Source organism: Pipra filicauda, unplaced genomic scaffold (genome assembly GCF_003945595.2).
Source record: "Pipra filicauda isolate LSUMZ 115617 unplaced genomic scaffold, ASM394559v2 scaffold12_size5214236_pilon, whole genome shotgun sequence".
Lineage (NCBI taxonomy): Eukaryota > Metazoa > Chordata > Aves > Passeriformes > Pipridae > Pipra > Pipra filicauda.
In genome coordinates, this window is record NW_024103763.1 from 390,344 (window position 1) to 416,072 (window position 25,729).

At 38.9% G+C, this 25,729-nt stretch overlaps 1 long non-coding RNA gene across 2 annotated transcripts; it reads right to left on the minus strand.

Moving 5' to 3' along the window:
- Window positions 1-1,063: 1,063 nt before the first annotated feature.
- On the minus strand, window positions 1,064-10,912 carry LOC113997893. Of its 2 annotated transcripts, none has more exons than XR_005562334.1 (3): window positions 10,856-10,903; window positions 8,662-8,720; window positions 1,064-1,107 (listed from the first exon to the last, which is right to left on the minus strand). It is a non-coding gene; the product is annotated as an uncharacterized LOC113997893 (long non-coding RNA). The 2 variants fall into 2 exon arrangements; XR_005562335.1 differs by lacking the exon at window positions 1,064-1,107 and adding an exon at window positions 4,301-4,484 and having other exon boundaries at window positions 10,862-10,912.
- Window positions 10,913-25,729: the final 14,817 nt, after the last annotated feature.

Below are 25,729 nucleotides of genomic sequence, written 5' to 3' on the forward strand. Positions count from 1 at the left end.
CATTCAAACATTTGTAGTCAACAGCCGATGTCTGAGTGGAGACTGGTGATGAGTGACCCTCAGAGGTTGTTTAAGATTTTTGTCCATGACAATGGCAGTGGGACTGAGTGCACCGTCAGCAGGTTTGCCAACCACACCAAGCAATGTGTGATTGGTTGCCTCCAGTCAACACATGGGAGGGAAGGGATGCCATCCAGAGGGATCCCGATAGGCTTGAAAGGTGGGTCTGTGCAAACCTACTGAAGTGCAAGAAATGCAAAGTCCCACAACAAAGCAAGTCAGAAATCAGAAATCAGGAATCAGGCAGTGCAGCACAGCACTGGCTGAACTTGCCTGTCAAGGCAAGAGGCAGACTGATGCTATTTGCAGAGTGTTGTGCTGAAAGTAGAGCTTCTTCTTCGGAGCTCATCTCACTGTGAACACAGTGAGGCTGTTTGGGAGTAGCACTGGATGATGTCCTATCACCTTGACTGGGGAATTCCCGCGTCTTCCCAATTCTCCCAGTCATAGCTGAATTCCTGCAGTTTTTGTCAGCATAGGCATCCCTGTGCACACCATCCCACTGATCACCAGAATTAGAGAGCACATATTACCGATGTGGATGGTAAGGTGTGCACAATTAGAAGTGCTGAGAACAGCTGTGCCCTATGTCTCCAGCACAGAGAGTGCAGTGAGGGTGAGCTTTTTAAGAGGCTGGGGCTGAAATATAACCATTTCTAGAACAGCTAGTTTAAAACTAGTTTGTCTGTTAGGGCTGGCAGCTGGAGGATCCTTTTACTCTCCCTCTCAAGTTCTCTCTTCTAGCCTTAAGCTCATGATTACAGGCTCTTATACAGCCTTAGCCTCTAATCATCACCTAAAATGCTGTATGGTTGAAGAGATGCAGGTTCAGTAGGCACCGACCTCACTGAAAGGCCAAGATGATATGGAATAGACTGCTTTTATTATACCTTCTATCAACCTGATTCAACCACCTCCAGCTCCTTTTCCAAGACAAAATTTCCTATAGTTACGTGTTTCTCAAGTAATTTCAAACTGATGGCAAATTGTGTAAATACATATTGGTGATTGAATCCTGTGAAAATTGGTCCTTAATACGAAGATTTCCTACAAGAAAATAAAAAAAAAAATTCCAGTCAAAGAATTAATAGAATGAGAATATAACTATTAGTTTCTTTCACCGAGTTTGTAGCTTATTAAGGGAATATCAGGCATAGACCAGGTCTTTGGTCTGAGTGCAAAAGAAATTTGCAATGCAGGCTTTCTCTCTGTTCAATAATTTTAATCACTTTAATATTTACTGTTGCATTTTTGAGGGTCATGTGCTATGCAATCAGCCTCAATGATAAAGAATGAAGGTCAAGAAAGTAACTTTCTTACTAAATATCAAAAAGGACTATATTAAAAGAGCAAGATGGTAAAAAAAAAAAAGTTCATAACTCTGAACAGAGGGGAAAAGATCAAGGTTAAATGAGTAACAGACTTTTCCCTTTTTATAACCTCTGTGTGTGTGTGTGTGTGTGTGTGCGCGCGCGTGTATGCACATACACCTACCAAAGGACTTGTGAAGAAACCACTGACACTTTTGAAACTGTGGGATGAGTTCAGTGACAGAGCAGACAGAAAGATAAATGACCAAAGGAAATTGCATTAAAACTATCATGTTCTGCCTATGTAAGCGGACTTGGACGGAAGCCAGAAACAAACATAAATGACCCATGAGAGAATTGATAAATATTGAGGAAAAATAGGATAATGCTGAAACAGGTTAGTGTTAAATTAATTCAACAAAGTGTCAGTAGTAGGAGGGAGTTTTTCCAGGCTTCTCAAATCAGTGGAAAAATGATGAAGGAGCAGAGAAAGGAGAGAAAAATATTTAGGAATCATTCAATCTGATGAGATTTTCTCAGGTGACTCTGTCTACTGTTTTGTTCTATTGGTCTCATGGCCTGTTGGTTTTTTGTTGGAGTTTGCTTCAGTTTGTTTTTTTTTCAAAAGACTCTGTTCTCTTCTTTCTTCTGTTACAAACTCAAGCAAAATTGTCTGACAGCAAGGTCTTTGTAGCAGATAATATGCACAAAGGCTGTGTGTACATCAGGATGCAAGTCTCACATAGGACTGCGCTGTGCAGCCCTTCCCCTGTGGAGTCCGTTTGCACACAGATGTGCAGGACACATCACCATGTTGCACAGGATGGCCACACTTTCCCAGAGGCCTCATGGCCAGTAAGCGAATATGGAGGCAACTCACTACCCAAAGAATGAACAAGTCAGGCTGAGCAGAAGAAAAAGAAAATGCTAACCTTCCTTTTAAAAGTCCTTCATGTTTATTGTTACCTACCGTTTTATTAATGAGTGTAACTGGCTGTATTCAAACACAGTGCTGTAAAATTTAACTGGGTTAACGTAGTGAGCATTAGCTGGAGCTGTTTCCAGTCATGTATAATTACATGAAGCTCATACTTCAATAATTAGTGGAGCAAAATGAAATTATTTTGCAATTAGAGAAGCTCTCATTTCACCTTTTCTGACATGGATCCTCATTTAATTTAGGTTTTTATTTACTGACAGTCCCACTCCATTAGATATAGAAGACATTCCCTCGCCCACCAGGATATTTTTGAATGAGGCAATATATCCAAGAAGACCTAAGAAAATAATACATCCCAAAACATGTTTGGTTGTCCGGGGAATTTTGGGTCCAGTTTTTCTAACCAGTGGAAGAGCCAAGTGGTAGAAGCACCTGCTGTTGGTGAAAAGCAAAATCCTTCTTAGGGTAGTCAATGCCCCCCAGCACTCCCTGGCATTCACAAAGTTCCCATGAGTCTCTTGCCTCCTTCTCACACCACACCCAGGAGCCCCCTACTCTTTTTTTCCAGATCTTGGGCTTTGAGTGAAGACTTAGGATAGTAATTAACCCATTATATCATATAAAAAGGCATAGAAAATTTGTTCTTCTCTGCAGATACACTGAGAGTCACCCATGCATTGGTCATTGGCTCCCTCTGGCTGAGCAGGAGGACACAGTGACTGTGACACAGCACAGTTAATATCACAGTTTCCTCCTCATCACAGTTCTCATGAATGCCTTGATCACTAATATCCCTTCCACTGCCACAATGTCATACAGCTCAGTGATCTGCTCCTGCCTTCCCAGCAGTGCCTCCTCTCCTCTGCCAGCCTGGGCACTTCTTTTCCAGCTCTCTCTGACCTTTCCAACCAGTGCCTGTTTTCCTAACCTCTCTTTACAAAGTAACACAAGATAAATAACTGTTATCTTTCATGAGAGCTAACATTTAACATTCTTCTTTCTTTCTCTAAGACATTAAACATAGAATTAGCAAGTCCAAATAACACTTGAAATATTTCCCAAACAGGAGAGGAATTAAAACTTTGATAGGAATATGCTCAGAGTTTCTGAGAAATTAAAGATACTTGGAATCACAGAAACACTAAATTATTTACTGCTCCACAACTTAAAACCAGTCTGGAAACACAGAAGAATATTTTATTTTACCCTTTCAGGGATAAAGCCTTCAGACGACAAGCATCTGTCCTTTTCCCTGGTCCTTCTAGTGTACACCATGCCCTCAACTTTTATTTCATTTTGTAAAGGCCATTTATTCTATCTTCAATTATTCTAAGTGTCACTGTAAAGTTGTTTATAAGTTTTTTATAAGTAAAATCTCCCTTCCAAATTTGCACTACTCAAACAGTGGAAGGCAGCAACAGGGAATGCAACACTCCTTCATTTCTGAGATCATTCCTGGAGCCAAATTAACAAAACCCTTGGTAGTGGGTGAGCCAAACTAGAGACATTTATTTTCCTAGTACTCCTCTAAGTCTTTACTGCTAAGAGGAGCGATAAAGCATATAGAGGTTTGGGGGTGGGCTTTGGTTGTTAAGACTGTTAATGTCATAATTATATACATAAGTCCCTTAGATCAGAGAGACACTAATTTGTTATTTCATCCCTTCATGAACTGTTTGAAATGAGAAGGGATTACTGCTGCACTGAGGATGCCTGCAACAGGAGATTTAGGGAAACAGTGCTGCCAGCTTTGGCAAAGGCGTTTTGCTGAAGGAGATCATCTTGCAGGAGGAGCTATCTCATCACTCCTAATGTGTTGGATGTATTGGATGTATTCTCAATGGGTAATATGTGATTAATAGGTATTATTTTCTTATTTCAGACAGTAATATAATGTTTCATGGATAGTGACTGCACATCAATAGATGCATATAAACCATTATTATAGACAGTCTATTGACCCAGAAGGCATAAGAAACTGATAAACCACTAATTGAGAGGTCTATTTATTATTAATTTGTACAGCACTTGCAAATGAAACCTCAAAATAAAGCATGACTAAACTTCCATCACGGGATGTTAATCACCATAAGAGGTAAGATCCAACAAAATTTTCATGGCTGAGAGTGCTTTGGTATTCATATCTGCAGAAAGCCTTGAATTTGATTCTCATCCTGTCATAGAAAAGATACTACCAGTCACTGTTGCATGTTCATGGTAAATAAATCATACTATACCTGACAGAAATTCTGTAATTTCTTTGTCATAGAGTTTAATACTGAAGATAAAACAGAGTTCTCTTGAGCTATCAAGTATGACTTAATAGAACATTACTGCCTCTACTGAAAATTATTTCTTTTGCTAATTGCTTTTCATTAAATTTTTATTATCAGTAAGGGAACATTATAATTTTCTAATAAAACAAAGGAAATCTTATTTTCCAGGCTTGCTTTTTACCACCATTTGTATCAATTCAAACAAGTCCCATTTTCCTCTGAGAAAGATGAAGTTGCATCTCCAACCAGTTGTGTAATGAACCAATGAGTAAACTGATGCAAGTAATGAGCAGATCAATGAGATTCTGATTCACAATAAATACCAAAGTAAAATCAAGAAGATATTTTTTACTACAAGAAAAAAGCTGCAGCACTTCTGAAGTCAGCAAGCAATTGGTAATCAGTAGGCCAAGAACAATTTTTAAAAATTGCTGTCCTCCAGAAACAATACATCATCTCCTCCTACTATTGGTCAGTGCTGTGCTGCTGACATTACAAGACAGATTTTTTCATTTCAGTGCTTCATACAATGAAGCACTTGGTGTATGGCTATACCGAAGGGCAGTGAACAGAAAACCAACTGGCATCTTCAGAGAACAGGACTAGCAGAAAATATTTTGACTTATACTACCTTTGCAACATGTCCAGTGTACCTTTGAATCTTCTGAACTGCATACATTATTGCATGCAGTCAGGCTACACAAACTAGTATTCAGACAGTCAGCTTTAAGACATTTGCCTCTACTAACCAAAGTAGCTTAGCAATAATAAGTAAAGAAATAGGGCAATTCAGAGCTGGAGTTTTACTTAACTCTGTCCTTCCCCAATGGCTCCTTTTGGCCTCCACCTCACCTGTTATCTCTCTATATACAGGTATATAAGTAAAATGTATAAAATTATCAAGCAATATCACCATTCTCCCTTAACATATTGAGGTATATTGGACACCAGACAAAAGTGAACATGGCTGAAGTTTGTAGCCTCAGACACCTTGCAGACACATTATGAGGAGTCTGAAGACCTCTGGAAGCAGATCTGGAACCAAGTCCATTGAGACATTCCTCAGGAAACTGTTCCTCCCTAGTGTTTATGAAGGTAACCAACAGACAACCCTAGGCACCAGTCACAGATAATCCAACTACTGAATCGTCTGCACAGAATAGGTGCCTGGTGCCTTTAAAAAGAAAAAATTAAAAAGGCAACAGAGGCAGCAATATCCTGCCTGTATTTGTTTCATCATTTAGTGATTAGAGGGGTCATACGTTTTATTCTCCCTCAGCTACAGAGGTAGGAGGAGACATAACACACTAAGAGATCTACAGAAGACATCCCATTGCCAATGAGATAAGTCATGGCTGGAGGTAATTCCTGGCCAGCAGTACACAAGAGTGAGTCTCACTTATATCAAGAAGTGAGCAGAACTGGGATTTTCAGTCTTACTTCCTGGAGAGTGTAAAGTTTTTGTGTGACACTAGCCATGGGAAATATGCAGGGACAGCCTGTTCTGTGGGACAACACTGGATATCCTTCCTCACTGAGCAACAGACAGCCTCCTTTAATTTTTTCTTCTCTAATTTTCAGATTGTGCAAAGAAAGCCCATTTCCAGCCACTAGATATAGAGGTGTCTTTTACTCCAGCTCTTCTTCACCTGAGTCTTTAGGGTATTTGCATGTATTTTGGCAGAATTGTATTCCAATTCACTTGTCCACAGAAGGCAAAAATGTCCATTTACACCATTTCCACTTGCTGGGCTTCAGTTGCAAAAGAATTCCATATGTCAGGTATGCTTTCCCCCTAGATTGGGTTTTTCTGCATGTGCGTTGGCAATCCATGATTGCCAACCACGGAGTTTTCAAGAAGAGAAACTGTCAGTGCCTGTAGACAGGTTTTCTCTAGGAACTTCTGTATGTTCTAAATGTGTAAATCCCAATCTAACAGGCTGAAATCTTTCAGCGAGTGTGTGATCATATTATTGCTTGTGCTTTTCCTCTGAACCTAAGTGTGCAATTTGTGACTCACGCCACAACTCAAGCCTCTGAATTCCTTAGACTTAGGTCTAAGCCAGCCTTCATTAATTAAGCAGCTGATGTAGTTGTGTTACATGCCAAAGATAGACAAAAGTGTGTTGTAACAATTATGTTTGTCTGCTCTTCAAACAGAATTATCTCTGAAGGGGATTTACTGTTGAATTTGATTGCTTTCCATGTAAAATCTGTAACACAGTCTAGTCCCTAACAGGCTTTCCGAAGTCTCTACTTCTCCCCTTTTTGAGGGTACAAGCATGGCTTTTTTTCTCCCATAATTGTACTATATTGTCTTGTTAGCTTTATAATCCTAGGCAGTTTTTGCAGTTTCTAATTCACTTGACTCAAATTGGAGATGGAGGTATCATTAAGGTTGAGTGAAGGTTTCTTGAGAACTAGACAAAAAATTGCAGACTGATGAATAATTTCTGAGAGAAGTAAAGAAATTGTATTCTGAGAAAAAGATTATATATTTAATTTCTATTCACATTAACAAATTTAAATTTTGCAAGTGATTAATGTTCCAGGAGACTAGTGAAAGCTCAGTAGTGTTCAGCAGTCTGTGGGTAAGTACATTTTGGTTTCTTCCTATGGTGGAAAATGTGCATGTTCATTTCAGCAGTTCCTTGTCCATTTGTACACTTACTACAATTCTCACCAACTGTGCTCATAACTCTTGTTCTCTTTTTCATTTGGTTTTATGGTTCCTTTTTTAACTTTTCCTTTTTTATGATGTTTCAAATGTGGTTGCTCAGGTGCAAAAATATCTTAAGTAAATAGTAAAAATATGCCCCAATATGTAATATGTAACAATTGCATTGAACTGTCACGGCAATTACTCTTTCATGTGCTTTACACCTGTGGCTTTTTAACAACAAACTTAGTTGAATACATTATCAATAAAAAGTCTGCTAGCATATTTTAAACTGTTCTCTTTTATAATTTCTATTATAGCTCAGTGTTCTCTAACTAGTCTACCCATTCAGGTGGATGTTGCAAGTCTGAATGTGAATTTTCCTAATTCACCATAATTATAGAACTGCTAAATAATGTTTTGATCACCCACAGGGAAAGTAATATGCAGTATTCCTGATTTCTTTTTTCTTACGCATTTAGTCACAATATATAACATATTAGTTTGAGCAAAATAGAGGTACATCCATTTTTGTTTATTATAGTTTAAACGAAAACTTCTGAGAGGACTGTTTGAACACTGCATGCAGTGGTATAACTATAGTAAGGTAACTTTTTCTAATGGCAGTGGTGATAAGATGGTATTAAACTATAAGTAGTGTTAAGAGCTGGGAAAAGAAAGCTGAATCAAAGGTTCTTGAACATTTTTTTTATTTTTTTTTTCCGGTATCCCAGTTTCCAAGTTCTTCATTTGCACAATACCCTGTTTCAGAACATTTATGTTCAGTGTGTGTCCCCGAACAAAAATGTATTATTTATTAAAACCACTTTTCCCAATAATATAACCCACGGGGTTACTGTTACTAGCAGATTGTAATTCTAGCTGACTTTCCTACAGGGTTCCATTTCAGAAAACCATTTATCACGTGACTAATTTTGAGCAAAATGTGCCCTACTAAGGCCTTTTTCCTAAGGTTTGAATCATTCTCCAGGGTGAACAAATTTGTATTCTTTATTGCATAAAGCCTGATACAATCCTTTTTGTAACTTCTGAAAACTACTGTAGAGCAGATTTGAATTGATTTTTTTTTTAATACTGTAACTCCAGGCCTCCTGAATGTCACACACATCTGCACCAAGTTGATTCCTTTATGTTTGGTTCTGTCTCTTTTTCCTACATTGACACGTCAGTCCATATATATATTTAAATGGATATAAGCCAGTGTATTTTTAGCAGTAAATGACAGTGTTTACTTGAATTGATATCACTTTCATTGACACATCTTTCCTTATCCTTACTTAAAAACGGTAAGAATATGTTCCATTCACATTTTGAGTAACCTACATTTGAATGCAACAAATACACTCTTTCGCACAACTTTTTAAATGGAGGAAACAACCTTGTTTGATCACTTACTCATTTTCTCCATGCTTTATACAGGCTTTGTTCATCATAAAGAATTTCAAAATCCTGGGCTGCACAAGATAGACAATAGAGAAGATTTTTTATCTTTCTTGTCTTCCATTTTAAACAATTACTTTCTTATCTAATCAGCTGTTACTTCTCATAGAAAATGTCCTTGCTGGGGAAAAAAAAATCCACTATCAAACTTGCACAGTTTCTGGAATTATTTTTCCTTTTAGGGAGAGGTATATGTATGTACATGTGTACATATATATGTATTTACGTGTTTCTATGTGTGTAATTACATATGTGTGTGTATACATGTGCATATAAATTACATCAACTCAATTGTATTCTAAACTTTTCCTAATGTAAGGTACTTTGTTTCAGGACTATTCAGGTAAATAGAATGTATAGGTTTGGGATAGAAAGTTTAGATTAAAAACCCTGTCACAATGTCGGCAGTCTCTGAGGGAATCTGGAGAAGCCTATGACTGAAGAGAAAGGTAGACTCTCTGTACATATGGTGACTGCTAATGCTGTGTGATGAATTTGCATATTACCCCATTTAGCTGAAATCATGTTGGGCTGAAGAAGTAACATCCCTTTGGCATAAGCACAGGCTCTCTGAAAAGACTGCAAAGCCTTGAGTGCTTCAATGAGACCCATGTAAAGATGCTTTAACTGAAGTATCTGCAGTCAACTTTTAAAGGCAGCTGAGCAGCCAGAGATACAAGTCTGCAATTCTGAAAATGTTTTGGAGCTCCTGAATACTCTTTGAAAGTATATGTATTTTATATACTGACAAATGCCATTTCTGAAATCAAAAGTTTTTTTCATGAAGACAAAAATTCAACTTTCCAAGAAGTAGGTTTGCTTCACCTACACTTGTCATAGGAGGGATCTGACCACCAGAATATCAAATGGAAAAATAGGCAGACCTATTCGGAGCTGATTTAAAACACATAAAATGAAATGGAAATCAAGAAGGCTTAAAGAAACATAAAGGTGGGCTAAACCTGACCCTGAGAATTGAGTAAAAGTAGCTAATAAGACAGCATTGGTGCTCTAAAGCAGTAAAGTCAGCAGATAAAATATGTGGAATTAAACTTTTGGTCTCATTTTTTAAGCAGTAAGTACTAAGAACCTTCTGGTTTTTGTGCATATAAAAATAGTTGTTCTCTTAGTTTAGTTGATTTTCTAAAAGTTGGTTCTGAAAGAATACCAACTGAATCAAAGAAAAAATGTATTGATATGGGTATGGTTATAGATGTGGGAGATAAAGATCATGTGATAGAAAGAGAGAGAGAGAGAGGTTTAGGCATAGGTAAAAGCCTAATATAAAGGCAATGAAGAATCATCTGGGGGAAAAAAAAAAAAAAAAAAAAAAAAAAAAAAAAAAAAAAAAAATTACATGAGTGATTTTCCTAAGTGAAGCCAAACCAATGGACAGTTCTTGACCCACAGATACAATCAAAAACATAGTTTTATTTTCTTTGATGAAAGAAAGGGAAAGACAAATCTTAAGAAATAATTAACTACATCTAAATTCAAGTAGCTGAGTCACTTCCACAGCGCTAGATGGAAAGAGCTCACAAGTTTATAAATGTGATAATACCTCTTATTCATAGATTCTGCTTTAATAATGTAATTTAAGTCATGATTCTGAAAAGAAAGCAAATGGAGATTCTTTCCTCCTGTACATGATTTATATTCATTGGATTAGTTTTTCCCCAAACTATGGAGTACAGCAGAGACCAGACCATGACAGAATTTAGCCCTTAGCTGTAATCACAGGAAGGAATAAAGTATTATGTTTGCAGTGATTAATGTGTGCCTATTATTAGGTAAGATGAAATTAATCACAGAATTTAGCTCTCATATTTTTCAAAAATCATCCTTAAAATCATTCTGACACAGATTCACAAACACTATCCAAATTCCCATTCTTATTTCTCCTTTGGCCTTTTAGTGTTCCCTGAAACTTATCTCTCCATCCATTCACTTTTCCATTTCTTAGCACTGCCTTTTAGCTGTCAAGTCTATCATTTTTTGACACTCCATTATTTCATGAAAACATTCTGGTCATAAATCCTCAGAGGTTCAGAAACTTAGTGGTGGGACAGTAAGTTCTAATTGTGCTGGAGAAAATTGTTGTACAGAGCCCCCTGAGTACTACAGTACTACAAAGCGGCAACGCTCACACCATTACCACCAACTGGGGAATAAGTCAGGCCAAACAGAGCAACAAATGTTCCTTGCTGCCTCTCAACATGAAAAACAGAAGACTGGTCACCTCTAGGGTATATATGCCAGTGCACCCAGTGTAGGGAACACATAGAAGGAACTGGAGCTCCACACCCAGTCAGAAAGCTATGATATCATAGGAATAACTGAAACATGGTAGGACAACTCACGTGACTGGAGGATCGTGATGAATGGCAATAGGCTGTTTCATAAATACAGGTACAGAGGAAGAGGCAGAGGAGTTCCACTTTACGTTAAGGAGAACCTTGAAGTAAACTATGGCAATTATGGGAACCCTATTGAATGCCTCTGGGTCAAGATCAGAGGGGTCATCTCCAATGCAGATGTTACAGTAGCATCTGTTACTGGTTTCCATACCAAGACAATAAGGCCAAAGAAGCATTATTGTAGGGAATAGAGATTATATGACCCTGACAGAAACTTAAGGGGAATATGGCAAGATAAAAGCGGATGTGGTGAGATGTATCCTCTTGTGTGTGAAATTGCTTGGGAGTATTTTTCTCAGAGACAGTGAATGCTTAACTAAAAGGCAGATACAGAGAAAAGTTGCTAACAGGAGTTTACTGCCGATCTAACAGGGTATATAAACCATGAAAGAACTGTAATAAATGATTCCATTATACCACATGGGGTCCGTGCCTGAGTATGTCACACATTGCTTGGGTCACTCAAGCAAGCTTCAGGTCAACAGAACCGCGTTCTTACGGGTGACTTCAGCTATGCAGATATTTGTTGGAAGAACAGTACAGTAGTTCACATGTCATCCATCAAGTTCCTGAAATGCGTAGAGAATTGCCTCCTCATAAAAATCTTAGATGTGCCAACTGGAGTGAGGTAGTGCTGGACTTACTAATCTCAAACCTAAACAACCTGCTTTGTAATATCTCGGTTAGTGGTAGCCTTGACTGCAGTGATCGCAATATTGTGGAGTTTGGGATCCAGCTGGGCATGCTGAAGATTAGTGCTAAGAAAAAGGTTTTATATTTTAGAAGAGCAAATTTCAGTTCACTCAAAGCTCTGTTGGGAGGAATTCTGTGAGCGGTTTTAATGGAAGATAAAGGAGCTAGGAGTGCTGGGAGTTTTTCAAGAATGCTCTCCTGGAAGCACAAAAACGGTTTCTCCTCTTTAAAGGTAAGGGAAGCAGACAGAGCAAGAGACCCCCTTGGCTTAACTGTGAGCTTCTGAGTCTGCTCAAAACCAAAAGAGAAGAGTACTAGTCATGGAAAAGTGGATGAATACTCATTGAGAACTACAACATTGCCCCAGGGCATGCAGAGATGCACTTCAAAAAGAAAAAGCTCAGACTAAATTGAAATTGGCCAGAGATGTTAAAAGCTAAAAGAAACAGTTTTTCAGGTACATAAACAGTAAGCAGAAACAGACAGATAATATTGGTCCACTGTCAAACAGGAGAAGTGAATTAGTCATCAACAGTGTGGAAAAGGCAGAGGTTCTCAATACTTTCTTCACCTCTGTCTTTACCAGCGCTGCTGGGCCCCTGGCCTTGGTAACAAAAATCCAGGTTGATGCAAGCACTGACCCATCATCAGTGAAGAAAGAGCTGGGGTGTGAACTACCACAGGAGCTTGACCCGTGCAGTTGATGGGCCCTGTCAATATCCATGTGAGGGGGTTAGGGGAGATGACTGTGAGGCTGCTCTCCATAATCTTTGAGAAGCCATGGAGACATTGGGGGACATCCCAAAAGACTGGAAAAATGCTAATGTCAGTCCCATCTACAAGAAGGGCATGTAGAAGAAGGACTTGAAAGAAGGGAAACTTGTCCTGCAAGAATATGGGGATAGGCTGGAAGAGTGGGCTACCATGGACAAGTATAAGGTCTTGCACCTGGGAAAACATAATCCGGGAGAGCAGCACAGACTAGAGTCTATCCAGGTGGGAAGAAGATATGTGGAAAGGGACTTGTGGGTCCCAATGGACAACAAGCTCAATATGAGCAAACACTGTGGTGCTGTTGCATCAAAGGATGCAACAGAATGCTGGATTGCATCACCAAGGGCATCACCAGCAGAGACAAAGTCATTATCCCACTCTATTCAGCACTGGTCAGATGACACCTGTAATAGTGTGTTCAGTTTTGGTCCCTGCTATACAAGGAGATGTGGACAGGCCAGACAGGATCTAGAGAGAGGTCACAAAGATGATCAAAGAACTGGCAAGCGTGCCATATAAGGAGAGGCTGGGAGAATGGGTTTTTTCAGCTTTGAGAAAACAAGGCTTAGGGGAGCCCTTATCACTATGTTCCAGTACTTACAGTGTGACTACAAAGATGTAGACTCCCTCTTTTACAAGGGGTCCCATGGAAAAGATTAGGGGTAATAGGTGCAAGTTACTCCTGCGGCGATTCTGTTTGGACACAAAAGGAAAATTTTTTCATAATGAGAACAATCAGCCATTGGAATAACCTCCCCAAGGAAGTGAACGATTCTCCAATGTTGGATTCTTTTAATATTCAGAGGGACAGGGTGCTGAGCCATCTTGTCTAGACCATGGTTTTGCCAAGAAATGTTGGACCAGATGATCTTTGAGGTATTTTCCACCCTGGTATTCTATGATTCCATGATTCTATGATACCTTTGTGCCAAGGAACATTAAGATCAAGAGAGGGAAGCCCAATATGGAGCCACACAAAAGCATGACTGGATTATTTTATCCTTCCACCAGAGGAAAGGACAAATGCTACTTCCCCAATGAAACTGCTTGCAGGTTAACACTATAGATTAGATCGTGAGCCTTTTCCTGTTTTTTACTTGTGGACAAAAATTGGAAAGGAAACATGCTTCATTATTTATTGCATTGCAGTGAATGGTTTTCTTTTTCCCTACCTTGTGAATGTTTCTCATTAGAAATTAACAAAGGAAGTTCACATATTTTGAACTGTAAATAAAAAGTGGTACTATCTTTTGTGCAGTTAATGATTGAATGTAAGAAAAGGGAAAAAAGTGTAAAAAGAATTGAAAGAAAGTCAGGTATAGAGTGCCCTCTTTTGGGCAAAAAGGGGGCAAGGACGTGAAAGAAGCCAGAGATGTTTTTTTTTAGTATTGCAGTCACAATTTCACAGAACCTTGAAGGCAAAATCATGCTTTATTCATATAAAAGCTAAAATGCTGACTAAAATGAACACCCCAGTTAGTTAGAGATCAGCCACTCACCAAATATCGTCTTGTAGATTCAAACACAGTCATGCTACAGTACAGGAGGGGAATTATAAAACCAGGACCTGAGCAAGCACTGCAAAAATGAAAGAAAGGAAGGTCAGCAAAAGCAACGATAAAGTAACTGCCCTCAGCAGAGAACAGAATAACACTTACAGTGTCCTAGAGGCGTTAAAGAATTTTGTAATTAGATATATGCCATTACACTATGTAAACATTTTTTCAAAGGTTTTAGACTTTGATATTACCAATGAGTTTGAATTCTCCAGGATCTTGTCAAGCTTGAAGATAGGAGTTATGTTTCATTGGTTGTGAAGAATGTCAAGGAAAGAGTAAGCACTATGATGAAGATATTTGTCAAGGCAGCCGTCACATGTCCAATCTTTCTGCTGTCAGGATTAATTGAGAAAAGGCAGTTGTTCCTCCCCATGGAGAGCTGAGCACAAGTTGTGGAGACTCACAGCTGTCACGAGCCTTTTTCCATGCACTCTGTTCCTGGTCATTGGTTTGTGAGATAAGAAAAAGTTTAATTTTCCTGGTACCACATGGGTCTGCCCCAGCATCCATGTGCTCCAGCAGATTCCTTCAGCATCACAGCAGGATGAGCTTTAAATAGTTGCTTCTAATGGCACAGGCTCAGAAAGAGATATGTGTTACTGCAACACAGGTCTAGCACTACCATCAGACATTTGCTGCACTTGGAAGCTGTTCTTTGCAACTGGGTTTTAACAGGAATGATGAGTGAGAAAAGAAAATAAAAGGTTGAATAAACATAATACATAATTAATATATTAGAGGAAAATATATCATGTTGGATCTAGAGCCCTGATAGATCTAAGGTTGCTGTCAATCCATGTCCCATGATATAGCTGGTAGGGAGGTTGAACAGGTATTCCCTGTAGGGACATGCACACAGGGCACACATACACCACATAGATACTTACATGCACAACTACACACATACTTACATATACACATATATATATACATGGTCAGCCACGCAGATCACAGGCAGAGCACCAATGTATAAACATAGACAGCACCAAATACCTCATCCTGCTTCCCTCTCTCTGACTAAGCAGGATAGAATCCACTAGTAAGAATACATGTGTGTTTCAGCCCTACCTGTCACTGTGTCCCTGTGCTCCTCTGCACTTGTGCAAGTGGACCTTAGATGGGTGGATGTCTCCAGGGATGTGCCTGGCAGTAGCTGGGCAGAATGTTATTTGGGCTCCCCCCATTCATTTTCTAAGCTTTTGTCATATCCCTAACAGCACACAGACATGCTATGCTTCAGAAACTGCAGTTGCTGTTTTAGATAGCACTAGCATTGAAGTCAATGATGTGTAAGTATTCAAGTATGGCCCATTCCTCACTTGAGATGTGGCAGGGACCCAAAATATCCTTTTAGCACTTCCAAGCTCAGAATGAGACTAGTCGCAGTAAAAGCCACTGTGTTAACAAGATGGTAGAGACTTTTCTGAGTGCTTGCAATATCCTCTGAAATCTCTGTGTCCTTTCCTCTATGTCTCTGTGTCCCTCCCCCTCTCCTCCATAGAGCTGTCACCCAGTATTGACACAGTGTACAACGCCACCAGTTTGCCAGGAGGCTGGAGCATGTTGGTTTGCCAGCACCTAGCACAGAGCACCTCTCCACTGGGTTCAGAGCACCGTGCTAAAACAGCTACAGTTTTGCCCTGGTGGAATATGTAAATGTAGCCTGACTTAGCCTGCACTTAGTGGGATTCATGTCTCGATTTACGCACATAAGACATATAGGATGAAAAGAAAAAATGCATCTGACAAAAAAGGGGCTATTTCTCTTGCTCCACTCTGATTGACAGCCTGATCACTCCTCATTTGAAAAGGTGGAACTGAAACATTAAAATGCCACCTGCAGTATAACAAATGTATTTTCATGATCTCCTCAGACAAGCAAGTTTATGCAGGCTTTCATGCACACCAAGCTGGCTCCTTCACCCTCTAAAGTGATTAGGAGTCGCTTGACTTTAAACACTCATTCATGATAGTGGCTCTTCTGCATAATAATCTACTGCAGAAAAAAAAAAAAAACACTTAAGGGACTGTTTGTAGCTTTCTAATGTTATTTACTAACAAACCAGTCATATTTTCTATAACAACTGCCACGTCATTGGGTGCATATGTTCTTGACTCAAAACTATGAAGCAGATTTAACTCAACACCATATGGTACAATGTGAACTTCTGTGCTTTTTTTACCATTTTAAAACAGCAATTATATTGCAGAAAGTGAGTTTTATTCTCTGATGTATGTTAGTTTCAGGTAACATTTCACCCAACATTTTGAACCTCCTTCGTTCTCTTAGATTGATTTCTAAATATCAGCTTACACCTCTGCTCTGTCAGGTAAACCCTGTCAGAGGAATACTATTTGGAGGAGGAAAGGAGGATATGGTTACCAAAACAACTGGTATGAATAGAACTATAGCAGTTAGGTTTGCAGTCATTCCTTTCCTGATTTGTGCCTGCAGCAGAATGACAGCTGAACAAATGTACTAAGTAGTCCCTATTTTCAGAACGTGCTGAACTAATAATTCAGTCCTGATGAATATGTCATTGGAATCTAGCAGCCTGTTTAGATTACTGCTTCTGCTATTACAGAGGAATTGAATGCAGAAATGATAAGGCTTTAATTTGCAATGAATAAATATCATGTTAAGGGCATGAAAATGGCAGTGGGTTGGGAACCGTGGAGTGAATGTATGGATTTCCCGTGTTCTCTGAGAGCTCTGAAAACACAGATATAAATACCCTTTCTTCATTTATCATAAGGTTTATACTTAGTGTGGGAGAAAACATTGAAACATATTTTTAACATTTTCAGTTAATTCTATGCTAGATTAGTCTTGAGTATCATGCAGTATGCCTGAAAAACTGCTGCTTTTGGAAGAATGAGGATTAAGCCAAGCCAACTGGAATGTCCAGAATGGAAATTAGTTGGGACTGGGAATTAGTACCTGCAGTCCTCATTCGCAGTGGCTGCACTAATGACTGAATATATCACGCTCCAATTTGGGAATGAGAAGCGGGCCGTTGTTTGCTCTCTTCATTTTTTGTAGATAGCCATGCACTCTTTATGCTTAAAATTCTAGATGTTATTGAAAACACTGTTTAATAAACCCAGAAAACAATTTCCACAGGTTTGCAGTCCCCTAGTCACCCTCAGATCAAAATTTGGAAAAATCTTATTTAAACCATTTGTGATTAACTAAATAGCAAAGAGAAGAATAAGACAAATCTTCATGGATCTGTGAGTTAGGCACAGGAGTACAATTCCCAAGTGTCAACTTAAATACATATAGATATGAGTCAAAATATGAGGCAAAACTTCTAAAACTGTTCTTTTTTGATCAATGCAAGGGACTGTCTTAGTCTGTTCCACGGCTCCCAGAAAATATTTCCGGTTGGAAATATTTGTTCCAGGAACATATGTTCTTGGTCACACCTAGTTCAAGCACATAGTGGTCACAACTAAAATGTTAAAATACAGTCTATGTTACTTTTACTATGAGTATGAAAGGTTGAGGTATAGGAGAAAGAAAGACTTATGGCAAAAAGAAATTAACTTCCTGACTCCGGATGGGGTTAAATTGCATGTTGAAATGTCCCAAAATTATAGCACTAAAGTCACTCATAAACGGAACACGAAGGTGTCATCCATCAGCACAAGGCATTTAAGGTGCTTTATTTTTACTCCACTGCCCAAACATCAAGTCCAGGGTTTGTTCAGTTATTTCTAACAAGAATTTTACAAGATCTCACACCTTTAAACAAGCATTGCCAATAAATACCAAACTCATTTATACAAAACTCATTTTGTCAATGTTTTTAATTTGGAAAAGGTCTCCCAACAAGTTTTGTTCTAACTTAAATTTCTGTAAAGTCATATATGAAAGATTAGCTTCATGGGCATTTGCGCTGGAGAAGCAAAATATGAGTACCACACAGGCATCTGTCATTCAGACAGGGGTTACTTTCAGCTTGCCTGTGATCTAACCTCACATTGTTTTTAATGTTCAACTGTCACATCATAAAGGACTTGTATATAAGAGAGGGATTATACAGAAAGGGCAAGTAGGACACAGGTAATTGACCAGATGTGCAAAGTTTGTCTGCTGAATTTAAAGAATCAAGTCTTTTCTCTTCAGTGGAAGTCTGGAAGAGAAAAGCAACAGACAGTGTTTTAAACGAAACCCTCAGCTTTCCAATGAAAGACACAGGGCTACTTTTGACTTCTAATCATTAAAGGGATTTTCTAAGACAATAGGCCTGACTGTACCCTTCTATTTTCAAGAAGAAAAAAATAGAGGTACTCAAAATCAAGTGACTTTAACCAGGTATATATCTAGTTAATATGTTGTTGTCGTACTTGTGATAGTAATAGTAGTAGTAGTGATGGGACAAAAACTGGATGAAATTAAAGGATAATTTGGCCCATTAGAGATTGAATAAATAGCTTTCCTAAGGAAATTTTTAAATTATTTTGGAATTGCAAAATTCTTTTGAAATAATTGTCTACCCAACATTTTTCTCTTCACTTTGAGCTTTTTCTACTGGTTGATCCTTTTTTAATTTTGGTTGCAATATTTGACTGGATCAATTCCTGTTTAATACTTGCCTCTCACATACAGCTTTAGTTGAAAGTGATGGAAGTTCTGTATGCAGAACTCTGGTATAAGCAAGCATAAAAGCTTCCCTTGAGGGCCAGTAAGCTTTACTCCTTGCTGGTTTTAGTTCCATCATGTCTCTACACTGACTCCTAACTCAAGCAAAAAATAGGTCTTAAAGTCACTGATCAAACTTTAGCAACTTTTTTGCAAGTTCCACAATATTTGATATTTTGAGAGACAAGGTCCTACTTCACATATAAGACCATAGCTCACAGGTAAGGCTTTAACTATCTTGGAGACCGAGAGTTGCTTCAGTAACCAGGGACAGATCTGCGGAGATGTTACGCTTTTATTTCTGAAATGCCGTTCTGTGGATGGTTGACTGAGTGGGGAGGCCTTGGTTTGGAAGCAAATTTAAAAATGTCAGTCAAGTAGGCACTGGGCCTAAGAAATGCCATGCCCCAGCTACCAGAATCAAGACCAAGTTCTATTTACTGGGCTACGTGAGTGGAAAATGAATAAACAAGCAGAAGTGGGGGTCTTCTTCTGGAGACAAATGCACTCACGGTCCTATACAGTCAAGTATGTTCTGGCATGGGAATATCTGAGTTGTTGCCGAGACGTATGCCAATGGTCTATCTATACAAGCAGGTGCCTGCATATGGAGGTCTTTAAAGCTATGTGTAAATACAAGACATTAGTCAAATAGGAAATTGCGACTACTGTGACAAGAAATGGAAGTGCCTTATCTCCACTAAGGCTCTGTTACAGCAATAGTAATTACCAAAGCTGATTCCAATTTCTTTTGCTCCAGTACCAGACCTGGGCAGTTGAAAGAAACCGTAGAAGGAAATTAAGGCATGATTCACATCCTAAGCATAGACTGTTAATGTCAGTTGAGATATTCTGCGGTGTTCTGACTGGTCTTCAGCTGCAAAACCAGCGGTACATCTATTCCTCCTTTCTCTCATAATACGTCAGCCCTGTCAGATGCCAGGAATGTCCTGTGGCATTTCAAAAGAAATTAATTGCCAATGTTTAGGCAACTCAGGTGAGTCCTTTGGATTAAAGTCTGGCAGCCATGATGTGATTCAGAAGATCACATATTTCCTCAAAGAATTTAAACAAGAAGCAGTCAACGTAAATACTTAAGCCCCAAGAGGAGAAGCTCATGCTAAAAATAGTATATCCTAAAGCATTCAGTGCTAATCCAGCTCTCTTATAATGGAATGAAACAGATTTTTAATGGTCATACCCACTTCTGAAAATCCCATGTTATATATTCAAAAGACCTCCCACACAAAGCTTTACATCTACAAGCTGAAAAGCCATACCAACCCCAAAAAGGTTTAACTCCATCAGCCATGAACATAAGCATGTGATCATGCCATATCTTTCACTATGAAAGCTCCAGTGCTGCTCAGAACAACAGAATATCTTGGAGTCAGCTTAATTTCAATGGCTACTTTTCACAATGGACTGTAAATGGATTAAAAACATGAATTTATCTAAAAAAAACAAAATGTCTGCTCCTTTGCTAAGAATATTCATGTCAGTTTGTGCAGTATGATTGTATCTGAAATCACTCAAAAATAGAAATACAAAGAAAAATTTCATCAGCTGAGTTAACGGTGCACTGCATTTAATAATCATTTTCAGAGATTGGTTTTAAAAGTAACAAAAAATTGAAACAAGGGATTGGTACCATAAAACCTGTCAAATAAATGTAAAAAGGGCATAAACCTCCAAAATAGCTTTCACATAAAATCTCACCACAAGATAAAATGCAGCTTTTGGGCAAAAGGAGAGCCATGTCTCCAGCAACTTCCATAAATAATTCACTGCTAGCTTGTAAACAATAGAGAAGCACAGTATGAATGCCAAAGAGGGTCTTTATATGTCATAAAGCCACTCAGAAGTGCACTTGCTGCAGCAAGTCTGACTGTGATCTTTGATGTGCTGGAAAAGAAACTGCTATGCTGAGGTCATCAGTTAGTAGAAAACAATTTTCCTCATACAGAGAAGCAGACTTACCGCTGGGCTTCTGACACAGATAGATTGGATTTTAAAAAAAACAAGACGGCATAATGTGGGTTTGCAGGGGGAAAAAAATCTTCTACACACATTCTAAATGACCAAAGCTGGAAGAAAATATATCATCTTCCTTTAATGGCTACTGAAAGTTGACATGATAGTGTGATGGGGTTCACACACTGGATCAGTCACACTTAAATATGCAACTGGTTTAATTTACATCCTCCTTCTCAGCTAAACTGCTTCCCTGGAGAACTTAATCTACTCTATTTGTTAAGTGTCGGGTTAAATAATTCAAGTGACACAGATCTGGAGTTCATTTCTTATCACTGATATGTTTTAAAAGGTAACTCCATTTTCTATTTGAAAAATCTCAACAGAAGCTGAAAACAAAGGCTCATGCAATAATATTCCTTTCATTTCTAGACCGATACAGCAAGTGAATGAAAAAAGCAAATATCCTGATAGAAAACTATATAAATATTAAATGTGTATACGCACACTTTTAAGACCTCAGCCCTCTGAAGTGATCAACACAGCTGACACTACAACAATTACAGTAAAAATAACAGAGGAGAGGGTATGGGCACTAGGTGCCCATGAAATGTAAGGTTTAAAATTCTAGTGAAGAAGACAACAATGTGAGGATGTGCATAGTAATTCAAGGAGCATGTGATATAAGGAGCACAAATAATGTGACAGGAAAGGAATAGGTAGAAGATTATTTCTATGTTATAACTCTTGACTTCTTTCAGAAGTTCTCTGCAATGCTTTGAATTTCATCTGTAATTGCTCTGACCTAGTCCACCTCTCAAAAACTTGTGATTCATACTTTCTTGATATGGAAAGCCTTTCCAAAGTGAGAATGTCTGTGCGTGTGTGTGTGTGTGTGTGTGTGTGTGTGTGTGTGTGTGTGTAACTTTTAAATGTATTCAGAGAGACAGTTCAGAGTTTTTGTTTGTCCATGAAGTGGCCTGAGCTGGAGGACCATGACTGCAAGAACGATCAATTCCCAGTCGATCCTAAAATTGTGCAGGATCTGCTGCTCCAGTGGGATCCCTACAAATCTATGGGATCTGATGTGACTCATCCCAGAATCCTCAAAAATCCAGCTGATGTCATTGCAAAACCACTCTCAATGATTTTTGAGCTGTCTTGGGAATCCGGAGAGGTCCCAGGTGACTGGAAGCTGGCAATCACCATGCTGATTTTCAAGAAGGGCAAGAAGAAGGACACTGGAAACTACAGGTCTGTCAGTTTCACTCCTTGAATATTGTGTATACTTTTGGTCACCATAATATAAGGAAGATAGAAAGTTATTAGAGAGTGTCCAAAGGAGGGCAACAAAGATGGTGAAGGGCCTCGAGTGGAAGCCATATGAGGAGCGACTGAGGTCACTTGGTCTGTTCAGCCTGGAGAAGAGACGACTGAGGGGAGACCTCATTCCAGTCAACAATTTCCTCATGAGAGGAAGAGGAGAGGCAGGCACTGATCTGTTCTCTGTGGCGACCAGTGGCAGAACCCAAGGGAATGGCCTGAATTTGTGCCAGGGGAGATTAAGGTTAGATATTTAGAAAAGTTTCTTCACCCTCAGGGTGGTTGTGCACTGGAACACGCTTCCCAAGGAAGTGGTCATAGCACCAAGCATTACAGAGTTCAAGAAACATTTGGATGATACTCTCATGCATGTGGTGTGCTTCTTGGGGATGGTCCTGTGCAGGGCTAAGGGTTGGACTCAATGATCCTTGTGAGCCCCTTCCAACTCAGCATATTCTGTGATTCTGTGAATTGAGAAACACATTCTCTGGCAAAGGAGTTGCCATTTCAAAGGGAAGGAAGAAAGAAATATCCTCATTTTGAGCAGTACAGGCAAAAGTGTGGGCATCAGAGGAAGAGATACAAGCAATCATTTGCATAGTCTCACTTGGATTAATCACCGGGTTGATGTCTTAATAGAGTGATTGCAGAAAAAGCTTCTAACTTAAGGACCTTTTAAAAGGATGTATTACATAGTGGAGTTTAATAACGAGCATCCTTCTGATAGGTCTCAAGAACTTGTTTGTCATATATTTCAACTGAGAAAAAATATGAAAGCAAATTTTTGATGCTGTCACAGAACTGACTCTGACTAAGATTTCAATCCAGAACATCACTGTTTTCTCAGAACAATCATCATTTTGAATTCAGATCAAACTACACCTAAATGTTTCTAGAACTTCAGAAAATGCATCTTAAACGTTTCTGTTGTCAGCTTGCATACCTTATTTCTGACATGAGGAGTAATCAAGATATAAAGAAAATGCACAAATAACAACAACAACAAAAGTTTTATATTTCTTATCTGATCCAAGCAAAATGTGAAATTCCACTTCCAAAACGTACAGTCAGTACTGTGCTGCCCACATGTAATAACCCCATCCTATATTTCTAGCTTCTAGTTCCTTCACTAAGCTCAATACATACTCTTGATCACACCCCTCCTCAGCAACTATGACTAACACCTTCCCTTGTAAAACATTTTGCATCCATTTACAATGGAAAGGCTCTTTGTTGCAGCCAAGACATACATGGAGCAGCTTGGTAAGCTGACTCTCTGTTGTCTCAGTTTCCCTCAGGTCCCTGAGCTAGATGGATCTACTTTTCCCAGCTTAGACTGTGCTTTATTCTCTGCTGCTGCAAGGAAAAAGGAAAGTACGTACCTATTCACAGGAGAGTGTTTACTCAGCTGTGATGTCAGCAGAAGCTTGTAACACAAAAAAAATTAACAAAGAAAAATCTAAACTTTCAAAGTTTAAGAGAAGCCACTTTCAGACAGTTACTGAAGTAACTGGGGAAGTAACAGGGAAGTCTCACTGCCTGTGTATCATTCTTCTGAGGCTGTAAGTCTGAGATCAAGCCATGATGCTGGATGTGAACTGTTGAGCACAGGAAAGGACCCTCGGGTTGGTTCCTTCTGGATTCTGTTGCTCACCGACTGGTATGTGTTCAGTCTCATGTTTGCGTTTCACTAAAGAAAATAAGAAAGTCAGAAAAGTCAGACCTTTCGTGGTCACAAAGAAGAGACTATGCCTTTTGTTCTGGAGTCTCTGCTCCCATGTCTATATGTCATCTACAAAGGGCTCATCACACCTGATTTTCAGATCATCTCTCAACCGCTACCTCTCACAATCCCCTCCAAAAACTGCATGCCTAAATAGTGGTAAATGTCTTTTAAAAGACACTGTTTATTGAGTTCATTGTTTGTTGTCACTGAAGCAGTCTGTGCAATAACATTTGATGGCAAGAAGTCCATCCTGAGAGTCTTCAAATATGAAAGGTATGCTTTAGCTGCCCCGCCAATGGCAGATCCATGCTCCACCCCTACTTTACAGATATCCTTCAGGTTATCTGTATCTAGAGATACCGAGGTCTATCTATAGGGCAGACCCTAAACCCATTCCTGTGATATTAATGTCTGTAAGGTACTGCAGCATCCTCTGGGATAAAACCAAATTAAAGTCAATCTTGCTAGTAAAAAAGTTTATCATTCACACAGTCTAGTTAAGTTTGGCTCCTGGCATTTATTCACTAAGATGTTTCCTTCCTCTCAGAGTTCAATTACTAGAAAGTAGGATCTCATTAAAGCTTGAAGAAGACTCAGAGACTCCCTTGCTTGGTGAAATGCAACAGAAAAATAGGTCACGAGCCACAGTTTTAACAGTATTCCCTCTAATTTATTCAGATCAATCCCAATGTAAAGGGAGTCCTGCCTCGCTGCATTATCTACTCATACCTACCATATCTCATTGCCGTGTTCCCAACTGCAAAGCCCAAAACCAGCTGGTGCAGCAAAAGCTAACAGCCTTAAGGAACAGAGCTAGCTCCCCCCTCAGTGCAAGGCAGGAAGCCAAAAACACAGCTAGAAACAAATTGGAAATAAGTTATTTCAAGTGTTAAGGGTCAGTTAAGGAAAGTGGTTGTGTTCGCATTTCTCAGAGACAGTGCGTCTTCTTGAGCATGCATAAATCTGTGAATTCCCTCTCACACCTTTTCTGTCTACCTTCCACTCATTATTTTATCTGTGCCTTACAGTAAGAGTAAAGTTCCAGATTTTTAACTCACGGAGATCAGCTAGACAGTTATAATCAGTGTATGCTTTGCTACCTAACTTTGCCTTCTATCCTATCTAGCATCAAAAAGAAAAAAATGTCAGAACAGCTGAATTAACACTTTATAAAATCAAGCCACTTAATAAATCCATTACTTCCTCAATGTTTTAATTTTACTAACATTTGCATTTGCTGATTTAATCAGTCATAAAATTACTACTTTTGTAACACAGGCAAGAAAAAAGGCAAAAGTGATCCTCTGATGAGATTCAGGTGAAATATTTTGGCAACCAGGCTCTGTGCAAGGCACTGCCTTGGCTTCATTTGCAATGCTTTGAACACCAGTATTTAAAGAAGAACACAGGCTACAAAGGGCTAATGCAAGGGCTGTACAGGTATTTAAGGGAATCAAAAGCCTATTTCCTTACATAAGAATTTGAAAAAAACATGAGGGCTTAGGCAATTTTATAAAGTTTGTGACTATATTTATTTTGTGTTTTGAAAGTACGTGATTTGTGATAAAATACAAGAAGAAGTGGAGCTCTTAAAAAGAAAAGTCCCTGTAGATGCATGAATTAATGGGTATAAACTGAGCATTAACATTTATCCAACAGCTCCTCGAAGAGAAGAAGACTCTATTCTTCAGCAAAGTGAGAGCATTTCTTGAAGAATAATGCATTCCAGCAAAACTAGAGTTTTCATCCAGGGAATGATGAGGTGAAGAAAAGGTGTTACATGGTGCAGTAGCAGAGTTTTGAACTCTGAGACACAGGAGGCCATTTCCCACCATAACTCAATTTTTCTTAGGATGGTCAACCACCAACAAGATAGTAACAGGCATTGGGGGTAAACTTACAGGGATGC